We start from the raw sequence: 13,443 nt of genomic DNA, 5'->3' as shown, positions 1-13,443 counted from the left end.
TACTGCTGGGAGATATTTTACCCTCTGAAACCCTGCTTTTCTGTGGATCCTGACTAAACTGCCGTTTCGCATTGAAGCATGTTTTTAAAAGAATGGAATTTTCCAGCTATTCCTTCGTCAACAGTCAGTTCTGGATTTGAATTCTCTCAGCCTTCTTGGGAAATTCAGTTGAAAGTTTGGGTTCTTCTGGTGTACAGTAGGGAAGCAGATTTCTGAATTCTGCTCTCACCTGAAGTCCAGGAAGGGAACATGCAGTGCAAAGAGTGACACTTCATAACTTTCTAGGCCAGACTGAAACTTGCAGCTTGATCCAGGGTCTTCTCATGTGGGTGGCATGGGCTGTTGTTAGCCTTAGAGCTAGACACCCTGGATCTGGCTGTGAAGAGACGCTGCAGTAAAGAGTTCTCTCCATATGAAAATGAGTATTCATTGAAAATGAATCTTGCCTCTTCCCTGTAATAGGAGAGCAGTTCTTTCCCATGTTTACTTCAGCTACTGTGTATGTTTCAGAAATCAGAGTTACACTGAATAAAAAGACACCGTTTTTAGATCATACTGTTGCTTTAAATTAGAATTAGCTGGGCTGGGACAGAGATTTCCTTTTGTCCGTGGAAGTGTGAAATCATTTCTGTGGTTCTGAAAAAGCAAGAGGCTTAAAAGGCTGCATGAACAATAGGCAGTGGGGCACACGCACTTTCATAGGAATGCGTGGCTCCCCGTGTAGTGCACTTCTCCCTACCACTATATTTAATAGGAACTTTTATGACATCGATGCATATCATAATTGAACATTGTCATTACGTTACATATTTACTCTAATTATGTAATTAGGTATAATTGTGCTAATTGGGTAAAGACATAATTGACTAAAATCACTATAAAACAAACATGGGGATTCATACCACCAAAAGAAAGTCTATTAAGACCCTACTGCTATGCATCTAACTTGCTCTCCTCCTGAAAGAAGAACTTTTGTAGCACACAGTTAATTACGAAATACCCAGGCATTGATAGATGTAGTGAAGGTGCTGAGGTGGTTGTAATTAGATGACTTTTGTTTTAATATTTGATCTCGATTGCTAAAATTAATTCCTAATATCAGTAATAGCAGCAGATACTCTAATTGACAGTGACTAGATGCATGACACCTTTTCTGCTTGAAATTATAGTTCCTCTGGGATGCAAATATACTTTCATCTCTCCAAGCTTCATCTGAGCTTAAAGTAGTGGAAACAAAATATCTGTAATTCTGATGCAGAGATCTCATAGGTGGGGGAAACTTACCCGGACAACCTGTGTAGCGAGCTGCAGCACTATCTGCAGATTGACCGGAGGGTGAGTTAAGTATCCAACCCTAGGACAGAAACTGTTTAGAAGATACTGCATGTTAAAGTCTCTTTACATAGCTCACTAAAGGAGCTCTGAAGTGGGCATAGGTAACATACAGGTCCACATAAAGGCCTGTTTAATACCATCACATTTGTTAAAAGGCCTTTGGTGTATGTGGTAACTCTGGCCAGAATATTTCCTCGGTGAGGACTTTGTCCCCAGGACTTAGAGCAGGTCCAAGTCCTTCCGGTGGAAGCTCGTGTGTTAAGCGGGGCTCAGCTCCCCTCCTTGATACAGTGCCGGGGGAGGGAGCGGGAATGCTCTTTGAATAAGTGCCAGCACCGAGCTGACAGCTCAGGGGTTTGTAAGTGTGGCAATGAAGAGGAAGCTGAAATTGCGATGCAAGAGTGGCAAGGAGAGGTGGAGAGTCAGGAACAAAACATTCACGATGACATTTGCCAACCTGAAAAAAATTTAGGTTATTTAGGCCCAAGTTGAGAATATTAATCACAAGGAATTTTCTATCATTATATGTGTGTGAAAGGACTTTTACTGAGTTAAGAATACAAATGAAACAAAACACTTTTTCTCCCCCTTCTATTTGAGAACAAATTCTTGGAGTATTATTTACTCAGTTCTGCTTATAGCTACCTGGTCTGGAAGGCATGCCTGTGTTAGTGCAATGGCGATGTTAACAGTGCTTTACTTAATTAAACTGAACATATACAGATAATCATTTGTAATTCTTTTGAATTATATGATGTGTAACATCGGTGGGAAAACTCAGATACAGAATAGTACTTGCAAAAATAAATTTCAGAAAAAATGAGTAGCCCAGCCATGTGATATTGAAATGGCTTTGTGTATAAATATGCTGTATTAGCTGCAGAGTACGGAATAGGGAGGACATTTCTGAAAGTCTGAAGGGTTGTTTTGTCTTCTAGGTCTTCACATAGTTTAGTGGGATTTGAGCCACACAGAATCAGCACAGGTTCATTGAATTCCATGGAGCTACATTGGTTACATCCCTGGATTTCCTGTCTGAGAACAGATGCTCAGTGCAATGATGGTGTTGCATCAAGAACTGGGATAGTTGCAGACTGTAGAAAAGCCCCAGGTCAGAGTGCAGGGCCAGAGAGCCTTGGTTTTCTGATCCAACTTCGTGATTGGATCACTGTTCTAATTAGCAAAATGGTTAACAGTGACTCTGTTGTGATGGTACTGTACTGTGCTGTTAACTAAAATAAAATGTTGCCTTTCCATAGCGCCTATCAGGTCAAAGTAAGCTTTCCTGAATAAGGAGTCGTTACAAAATCTGCTGATATTATCAACATCACGTACATTTAAACCTTGTAGAAAGATTGCTCTCCCCCCCCCCCAAACATTCTTCCACTGTTGCAAGCTGAATTCTGAAGAGTGGCATTATTTCTCATGCTCTTCCTTTATTTCTAAACAGGCTTTGAATGTAAAGGTGGGGCACTGGCTTTTTCATAATCAGCAATGTCACTTCATCCTAAGAAAATACAGACAACCAAGATGCCATCTATTCAGCACAGCTCGGTATTCATAGGGTTTGAGTCCCTTGTAATCCCCTTCCAGCATGGAGCTGCTATGCCAGAGGATGCATTCACCTGAGAGGCGGGATCTCAGGACTGATTCAGTTTCACTAGCGTATTTTAAGATGCTAATCCCTGTTTGTAAGCCATAATAAATAGGCAGCCTACTGCTTTAAGTAATACCTTGGTGGGTAATAGGAATGAGTCACAATGATAACATCCTGGTTGTTGGACTGTGAGCTAATACAAGTAAAAAGTGTCATGTGCTCCCTGTTAAGGGGACATCATTTTATTCTGACTGCTCATAGAGGCTCAGTATTCCACTTAAAAATCATCTTAACAAGGGATTGGTGCAAGGGTAAAATTTGCTTCAAACTTTCTACTCTTTTTGCAGTTCTCCTAATCCCACTTCTCCAATCATCCTTTAAACATTCAGGAGCCAAGAGGCGTGTTCAGAGGTCAGTGTTGTAAGTGTTCAAAAGGGAAGAGATATGTTAGGACAGCTTTCATTCTAAACCTTCTTTAAGCACTCTAAAAAACATACGTATTTGTTCTGTGCTGTAGTGCAGATGCATCTGCTGTGGATGGGAAGAAGCATTTTTTTTTTGGCCAGGGACAAAATTCCTTCTTGTATGAAAAGTGACCATGATCTTGTTTATACCCAGCGGTAATAACCATGGCTTATTGTGTTTCATCTGTTAACATATGCAGTGTGGGGAGCTTTGGTGTCTTTTCACCGGCAAAGCATTTATTGCTTCTAAATTAGTGCTATGAGAACGTTGAGGGTTTTTTTTTTTAACTAGAAACCCTGACATTATGTCGGCTGTGAAATGGTGGGTAGCTTTCAGCATTTTTGACTGCATGCATCCAGGTTGAGGTAGTAGGTTGTATAGTTTAGAATTACACCAAGGGAGATAACTGTACAACCTCCTAGCTTTCCTTGGGTCTTGCACAAAACGGCGTGATGAGCGACCATAATTCCTCAGCAATGTTTGCTCTGGACACATGGAACAGAAAAGAGCAGGTAAGATGCAGCTGGAAAACCTTTTCTTGTCTTCTGCCTCTCTAGAACTTCAGAAATGTTCATTCTCTCAGCATTTTTTACTTATTGGTGCTATATCATTGAGTGTTTAGCAAATTCAGTGGACTAGTAATGCTTGTCTTCCTTTATTAGCATTTGAGCAGCGCAATGTGTAACATTCCTAAAAAGCACCATGGCAACATATCAGTGTTATTGCCTTCGCGGTCAGCAATCAGAAGTCTCCAAAGGTAACATGAAAAACACCCGGTATTGTAACTGTTACTGAGATACATAAGTGGCTTTCCCTTTCCTCTAGTCTTTGACTGTGGTCTAGGAGTTAAACAGTGCGGTAGCCAGTAGCAGAATGAGACCTGGCATACTCACTGCCTCTCAGGAAGGGTAGAGGCTAGTACTGATGCTTCCAGGTAAAGCCTGTAAAGGTTCTTGTACGAGTACCAAAATCTACATAAGTCTTCATGAAAGCTGTTCTTAGGGAATATACATTAGTGATTATAGTTGGCTAAAATGGCAGTTCTTAAGCTTTTTCCAGGCTTGTACAGTTCAGCTGGGTGTTTGAAGGGCTGATGTCTCTGGGCACATCCAGTAGAGGTGATTTGCTTCTCCCTTGCAGCGGTTTTGATTAAGGAGCCGTGCAGCTGCCTCTGAATTGGTTAGGGGGACTGCGTGGAGAATGGGCACGTACTGAGAACGCATGTGCTCATGACAGCAATGAAAGGCAGGTCTTTGTCTTTACCTGTGGGCTGGCAGGCTTACCTCTGCAGTTCTTCTGGGCTTATAGGCTAGAGATGATGTTTCTAAGGTATCTTAGGGGCCTAAAATGCAGGAAAGATGCCTAAATTCCTAGCTGCTAGTGAAATCTACAGTTCTATTTGCCTAAATACCTGGGGACTAAAAAAATTCCAGCCAATATCTGGTAATGTTTGCACACAGGAATCAAGATCTCTCCATCGGCAGTGTTCAGGGTTCGGGTCCCCTGACAGCCTGGGTGAAGATGGTTGCCCTAACGCTTAGTCAGGGCCCAGAACGCATGCTCTGCTGCATCTTCCGACTCTATGGCTAGTCCTGGCCATGGGTTGGTGAATTCCCAGAAATGACACGGGGCTTGTTCACTAGTGGGCAAACTTGATAAGTCACTGAATAAAAGCAAGGGGTAGGTACAATTGTTTGCGCTTTGTTAGGCTAATCTAAAAGTGTGAAAATGATAGCAATGTTTCAAGGTATCTAAATAACCCAGAAAAATATTTCTTTGTTAAAATGGCACTTGAAAGCTATAAAATCTGCATACCCTTGTTTATTGAATACAGAGAGAAGCTGTTGAGTGTTATCCAGTGCTCAAGTATTAGTGATTCAAAGAGTGGATTAGTGGGGTTTTATTCTATTTTGTTTTCGAAGAGGTTACAGATACGGCTACCGTGTTTTATAACTCTGCAGTTCCTTAGGACAAGGCAAGAATCAGGGCTAACACAACATCGCTTCTGTGTTTCATGAAGTCATATGCATTAAACATATGCAGCTAGTTAAGAAAGAGGAATATTTCTGACATATTTTAGGCAGTACCTTATTCTCCCCCCCCCCGTAAATCTTTTTGCAGATAGAAGTGCAAATTTTCAGCTGATGTAAATCCACAAGCTGCATTGACTCACTTCTAATGCAGAGCTATTCCATAAGGGTTCATTCTTTACCTGTTAGGTATTCGTGTAGGAACACCTTTGCAAATGGCTGATAATTGCTCCCAAATAAGAACATTCTGTTTTTCTTTTTGGTGGTAACATTTTAGACCTGCTTTGTGCAGGTATTAAAGAACTTCTCAAGGTTCCAAAATAATAGTTATTTGTACTATCACGCACATCTGTTGCTATAAAACTTAACTTTATGTGCCAGATGGATATGCAAATCAAGTGATCTATCTTTCTCCAAAGAACAAGGAGTAATAATTAAACAGGAGAATGGTCAGTGGTACATGGAAGTTGACAATAAGCATAATTCAATGTGCATATTTTTCTTCTGAACAAAATAGCATTCCAGCTCTCCCCCTGATGAGAGGAATGTATTGTCAATTAATTAGACTTCCGTCATATGTCCTCGGATGCCCTTCTATCATATGCCTTCCATATGTCCTTATGTCATATGCCTTCCATATGCCCTCTATGTAATTAAGCTTCTATCATATGGCTTCTATCATATGCCATTTAAATAAATTTCCAGGAGAATATGGCAGTGTTACAATTGTGGACCTCTCGCAATGAGTAAAGGAACAACTCATGAGCTGTAGATTAAAAGAGGATGAAGCAAAAGGAAGGTGGTTAGCCCTGAGCAGTCCCTTTAATTGCTGGTTTTGTTTCTTTCGGCCTGGGCAATGAATAAATAAGAGTCTTGTTTTTAATTCTCTTCCATTACTAGTTCATTCCCAATTTTTATTCAATAAACCTGTGAATAGTAGGTTATATAATAACTGTTTTTAAGAGAACATGTCCATTGGAACATAAAATGAAAAATTTACAACCCACCTTCCAGAAAATTGTTTGTCCTACAATAATAAAATCTAAACTTTGATCTCATTTTTGTCCCTTTAAGTCTATAATATAAAGTGAAATACCAGAAATATCATGGTGAGAGAACTAATGAAAACTAGATGGTGTGCTTTATTTGGACAGACGTCCCTGTTTTCTCTTACGGGCAGTGGGTGCAAATAGTACTGTGCTTTTCTTGGCATGGTGATTGCTAGGTAGATAGTGTCCTAATATACAAGACTATATAGTGAAATAGATTCCAAATTTACCACGGCTTATTAAGGATAAAGACCAAAAATCAGCACTGATGCTTATATATGTAATGAAGAAAACTGCAAACATCCAAAGAATGATGAGATCTTGAAATGGTTTCCAATGAAGAGACAGCCAGTGTGCTCACTTGCTTTGTGTACACTTGTATATCTCTCTTTCCCTCTCTCTTTCCAACAGCTTTTGAGCCCATTTTCTAATTGCAGTCAAATTTGAGAGAGGAGCAGTGGCTTCCGAGATTATTATGCTCCGGCAAGCTTTATAGAAATTGGCTGACAGGCAGAGGGATCAGTGATTTGAACATTCACAATTTCCTCTTAATATTTTTTGATTTTGGCTGATTTCTGCAGTGAAGCACAGCACCTTTTGTGATATGGCTAAAGTGCAGTCGGGAGGAGGGTTGAAAGGACAAAGAAAACATAAAATTTAGTAATATGTGCTGAGATGTCTAGGTCCAGACTGCAAAATGGAGAGCTGTTTGTAGCATATACCAGTTTACCTGGATTAACTGGATTGAATGAAGTAATGAGAACAGTTCAGACAAATTTTCACTGGCTAGTAACCAGCATGTCCCTGGAGACTTTGTGCTCTGGTTGCTAGAACATGCTAAAACCCATATCATCATGACTTCACTGCTATTTTTATATGCTCTGCCTAGATTAAATTAAAATTTACCAAGCAATAGTCCTATATTTTGCAGTGTAGACATACTGTTAGTCACTATTTGTAGCAAAGATACGTTCGTCAAAGGTGACATGTCCTATTTTGGTTTAGTCTTTTTATTTTCAATTCACTTCTCATTTATAAAACACACAAAAAAAAAATCTCCAGGCCATATGAAGGCTCTAGGCTATTATTGAATTTATTTTGAAGATTCATGTTGTGATACTGCACCATCATTAGAGCTCTCTGGTGCCACAGTTGTTAAGTGCATAGTAATTGAAGTCTTTAAGCCTCTTGCAGTTTAGTAGTTCTTCTTGACAAATGTGTTGTAGTGGTATTGGAAGAGATAGGGTTAAAGTGCTGGATTCACTAGTAATTTGTTTTTTTGGGGGGGTTTGCTGGACAGTGAGAAAATACTTGAAATGGTGCACTATTGCAAATTTTCTTCTGCTTCTGTGTTTTCACATGTCTGTGATACTTGTGAAGGGTGCCAACTTAACAGTCCTGAAGGAGGAGGAACTCGGCTTATCCACAGAACTGGTACCTGATGGCTTGCAACCCGGTAAGCTGCTTTCCAACCGGTCCGTCTGGTCGCTTCACAGCTATCCTTGGGGGCCGACCTGTGGTGGGGAGAATGCGGAGGCAAGGGCTGGTTTCTGGGACCCGAATGCTGGTCTCTTAGAAGGTAGACTAAAGCTCAGAAAACTTTCACCATCAGAGGGATTTTTTTCTCTTCTTTTTAAACAATGCCTTTCATCTGTTTCCACACCCAGCTGAAACTATGCTGCAACACTTCTGCTGCTAAATCAGATGCATTAAGTACAGCCAAATTTGTACATAAAAGTTTTGTAAGAACTGGGATGAAATAGAATGGAATGCCAGAATGACTCATTGTTTAATGAATAAGGCCCTAAGTGTTCTATTGATGCCATTTATAAATCTGTATAAAATGTATAGAATTCATGTCATAACTGGAATTCCAAGCACAGCAACCTTGTGAGCTAAATTATGATGATGATAGGGTACTGCACAAATTAATATGAATTCTAACACGCTTCTGCTTGAAAGCTGCTCAGACAGTTAAAAATAAGACAATTTCATTACACGGATTCAAAGCCCAGGCCTCAGAAATGCTGCTACTCTCTCCTTTTGAAGTTGTAAATTACTGAAGAAGGAAGTTCTTTTTGTGCATGTTGGAATCAAAAAGTGTAACCTATAGGGGAAAAGGCTGTCCTTTCAATTAGATGTAGATATTGATCACAATGTGCAATGTAATTGGAAAATAAAAAAATTAGCTGGTGTAGCCAGCTCAATATCCAGATGCTCATCTATTTGAAATGAACAGTCTGAGGCAGAGTAGAGTTTTGAACCTGCATCTTTCTTCCACCAATTTTTTTCTTTTCGTTCTTACTTTTCCCCTTCTCATAGCTTGGTGGCTTAGATATGAAGCCAGGTGAAGTGTAATGTTTCCAGTGTGAGTTTTTCTGGTAAGTTGCTATATCCATTCAGAGTTCAGTCAGAGGCAGACTCCTACATGCATGGTGTCGGGCTAGCAGGATTTAACCTTCTGACAGAAGCTTCCAGTCTAACCTGGAACAGAAAGGAAATCTGAGGTTTGGAGATGTCCCATAGCAGGGGAAGATCCAAAATGTTTTATTTGGGAAAACAAAACATCTTGCATTTACTTTTTTATTAAATGAGCCAAAACTTCTGGTTGCCCTGACTCCACTGATGCTCCAGGCAGCCCCAGTTGCATATATTTGGATTTATATATGCAAAATATAAAGTGTGTTCTCCCTGAGCAAATCATCTTTTACATGCTATAGGGTGAAATTAGCCTCTTTGTGCAATGTCATGGCCCTGTTTCATGGTTAAATAAGTTCAAGAATCAGGTTTCTGGGGCAACTATGGAAAGAGATTGAAATTCAGTGTTCTGTGTTATATGCAGTGGCTCCTGATACTGCCCCCTTCTCTTGCTGCTTCCTTCCCAAATCCATAGGAAAAAAAAAACAGGAAAATTTCTCTCCAGTTAGATGCTCCAGGATCGTCTGAGGTGTACTGCCACTAGCTAGAAATATTCCAGGCAGTTTCTTTTCTTAAAAACAGGAGGGGAGCTGCTGCTGAGGCTGAAGCCACTTATCTGTGGGGAAAGAGCCATCAGACTGCAGGTGGGGCCCTTGGGGTGGCTGCAAGCTCCCTGCTGGAGCCACTCACAGGGTCCTGCCAGCCACCTCATGTACCACCACCTTTTTTTTTCCTTTTTTCTTTTTTTTTTAAGAAAAAAACCTGCCTTATTCAGGAACACTTCTAAGAGCAGTGTAGATGTAGCCAATATAGAGTCCTTGGTTTCCATCCTCCATCTACATTCCTGTAGGATCCTGCATTGAGGTAACCAGACTGCTGCGTTGTTCCACCGAGGAGCAAATATTGCAGGGCAGGGTTTTCCCACTGCCCTCGCAGGCCATCGAGGATAAATCCAGTTCAAATGTGAGTCAGCGTGCTGCCATTACTCTTTCCACCTTTTGCCAAGGTCTGATGACAAGACTGATTTCTCTAAAGCTTGTCTTTGTTACAGGTGTGACACATACTGCTCATAGGGTTTCATTATGGCTTTCATAATGTATTAACAAAATGTCAGGATCAAGTCATTTATAATTAACAGTGACGTGTAAATGTCATGTCTAACAATTGTAGTGTGAGAGTATTTTTGTGAATGGGCCATTTTTTACACATGCAAATGACAATGTCCAAAAAAGCCATAACCAGTCAGGCAAATGCTGAAAGACAGATTTTCTTCTTCCATTTTTTACTCACTTAATCCTTGATAGGGAATTAGAGCTGCTTGCTTGCTGTTCCTAGAGCCATTAGAGGCATTTTAAAGATACAAAGCTCAAGCCGAGTGGGAAGCTTTTATGAACATTTCAGGGTTTGATTCTGTTATAAATGCTGAGGGGATAAACCACTGCACTGTACTAATGTGAAGCTCATGTGGGCGCAGTCTATGTTTTTGGACCCCAAGCCTGTAAGTTATGCAGAGTAGGGGCTGTACTATCAAATCTGAGGAGAGGAAGAGTGCCTCGAAAAGGTGCCATCAAAATTGTCCCAGGCATGGAGATATCTGAAACTGCTAGACCAGAACCATTTCCATTACAAAGGAAAAAGAAATTCAGGATGTGATTAAAAAAAACAATGAGGAGTTAGAGAAATTCTCATGGTCTCACAAAGCAGATACAAGGGGACATGCAATTGAAATGGTGACAAATAGAAAGTGTTTTAAAAGGCAGCTCTTTCTCACCAGTATTTAATTAAAAAAATGAAACTAACTGCCTTTGGAAGTTACTGGGACCAAGAACTTTGCAGGTCGAGAACAGATTAGATACTTATGTTTTTAATAACCATACATAGAATTATGGTAGTCCACGCTAATAACTTTAGAGCACAGTTTAGACTTTCATATTTCAAGGTTTAGGATGCAGTGCAGCTATTCAAGACATGGGAAGAACCAGTGGGAAGGACAGCTCTCAGCTGCCTGTGGTTGCATTCCTACAGTATTGTGCAAAGCAGCTAACACTTGCCGCTCTTGGAGAAGATATATTAGAGAAGGCTGGATTCTGATCCAGTCTGTATCTGTGTCTTGCAAAGGATTAAGCACTTAGTTTGCCACTGACATGTGAAAGTGAAGGGAAGATAAAAGTTTTGCCTTCACTTGGGCTCACATACTGAATAACTATGATACAGCAGTATCAGTAGTAATTGTCCAATGCCATGGTCCATCTCCAGTTCCTTGCAGTTGTTGTGTGAGATGCGGAAGGATTGCACGACCACTGTACAGAAAGGAAAGCAGAGGGCGATCAAGTGATTTATCCAAAGTCAGGCAGCATAGCATTGGAGGGGCTGGGAGTAAAAGCCGGGCCAGCTGGATTGCAGGTCTGCATGTAAACATCATACTTATGTTGTGACCTTTTCCTTCTTTGTTAAATGAGTTACTAGGAAGCCTGGTATTATCAGAAGTAATAAAACCTCCAGAAACAGTGAAAAGAGTTGCACCTGGTTCTGATTTCCCACCCGCTTCTCAGCCTGAGGTTAGAGCTGGTCTTCACCATGCAAGAGCATGTCGTACAGATATGCTCAAGCTATCGGTGGCTGCTCCAGGGCTTGCTGAGCTCAGGTGCAGCGTGGCACTAGCACAGCCCTGCTGCCTGTGGGCCTGAGCTGGCTCTTCCACATGGTACCGGCCAGAGATCTGTGGCTGCAGCAGCTCACGCTGGTGCTAGGCTTGGGGCCACTGCAGTCAGTCCCATGGAGAGTGTAGACAGACCCTCTGTATCCCTTGGCTTTAATGAGATTTAAGTAATTGTTGTAAATGGAAGGTCAAACCCATTCCCGGATCAATGCCACTGATGTGGGCGTATTTTAAAGTTTGTTTTTCTTGTGTTTGAAGTGTCCATTCATCTCTTCTGACAAGGAATAGCCATTGTGGCCTCAGAGAGTGGTTTGCAATAGTAGCGTTTGCAGTCTGTCAAATGCCACAGCTTCCCCTGACTTTCCATTTCCTTTCATAAATGAGGTTGTTAGCTTAGAGGATAGGATTTTAAAGAAGAATGAGGAAAATAACAGCATGGACCTGGGAAGGGAAGAAGTGAAGACACGGTTGTTCTCTGCTGCAGAAATCTTGTGGTTTGACTTGATTTTGGAAATTGCCCTTCTGATAACTTTTGCAATATGAAAGGAGTACTTATTTTATAAGGGCCCTAAGATATTTTAGTTGTGTTTCCCTTTATTTGTGTATGAGAATAGCTATTGAATGAGAAATTAAACAACGTCAGACTTGCTGGAAAAAAGTGAAATCGATGTATACTGCTTACTACGTTGGTAATGATGTCGTTAGACTGCTAAATCGTTTCTGTTTCTAGGGTTCTAGGATATAAGTCATCAGTCAGGAAGCTATAACCATAGTGCTGTAATAAATCCATGATGGCCCTGTGTTAGTAGCTGCATTTCATAAAGTGACTACTCAGGACTTTGCATCAGAATTAGAGAACTGTATTCTCTTCCTCCTTCAATAAAAGAGGCTGGAGAATATCCAAACTCTGCTGAGGGAATTATTAGTGTGACAGGTCCTATGACACTCTGTTTTGTTTATTATCCAATAGAGGAGCAATTTTAAATTGCAAAATATATATCTGCAATCCCATTACAAGCTGCATGCAGCCCCTCAGGAGGTACTCACACCAGCTCACTGCTGTGCATTTTAGAAGAAGGAAAGAGGACCTCATAAGACAGTGTGTCTTGGTGCTGACTAATATTTTATATATATGTTCACATATATGTTTCATATTTCTGAATTCTCAATTACATTACATTAAGATATATAAATATATAATTGCATATAGATATTTTAGGAGATATGGCAAGGGTATCTTTATGAATATACTTCTGATAATTGCATTAAGTTGTACTTTAGCTGTGTCACCTCAGACACTGTTATGGATTATTTTCCTAATTACAGCAACCAATGCGAACCTTGTCCTTAGAGAACTTTTTCTTGAGCCCAGGGGACACTTATGAATTGGAGAGAACCGAGGTAGTGAAATACTCACAGTTTTTGCTGTTTTGTCTAGATCTGTGCATTCGCTGGTGAAGCTAAAGTGAGGAGTAATTGGTTTTTGGAGACTTTGCATTTTTTATGTCATGTAGCCTCAGTTGTCAGATGCCTGTGAAGTACAGAATTGCAAACCTGTCATGACTAGTGAGCTGAAGAGCTAGAAAAGGTTATGTGGAGTAAAGAGGAATGCATGATAACTTCAAGACTAGTGGGATGCAAGGTCCCCTTTCTGTGAAAGCGTAGCAAACAGTCTGTGCGCAGAGAGTCAGTCCTGCACCAAAACTGAGTCAAGAGGGGCTGAAGAGCACCTAGAATTGGTGCAATCGTGCATGAACACAAAAATGTGGGGGTGCTGCGGGGGCAGTTCTGTCAGCTCTGGGTAACAAGAAACTTTCAATCCATATTGAAGTCAAGGGTTAAACATCTAATCCATAAATTAGTGCTAGGAATTAAGGATGATACTTGACA

General features: G+C 40.6%; 1 long non-coding RNA gene across 6 annotated transcripts in view; it reads left to right on the top strand.

Moving 5' to 3' along the window:
* LOC106490235 (uncharacterized) overlaps nt 1–13,443 on the top strand; it is a 260,943-nt gene that overhangs the window by 44,897 nt on the left and 202,603 nt on the right. For all 6 annotated transcript variants that reach the window (XR_010886282.1, XR_010886279.1, XR_010886281.1 and 3 more), the window contains one exon: nt 7,857–7,932. This is a non-coding gene — a long non-coding RNA (uncharacterized lncRNA). The remainder of the gene's footprint in view (nt 1–7,856; nt 7,933–13,443) is intronic.

The sequence above is a fragment of the Apteryx mantelli genome, chromosome 23, assembly GCF_036417845.1.
Source record: "Apteryx mantelli isolate bAptMan1 chromosome 23, bAptMan1.hap1, whole genome shotgun sequence".
NCBI lineage: Eukaryota > Metazoa > Chordata > Aves > Apterygiformes > Apterygidae > Apteryx > Apteryx mantelli.
The sequence above is the reverse complement of the archived record's forward strand: the minus strand, read 5'-3'. Positions and strand labels throughout refer to the sequence as shown.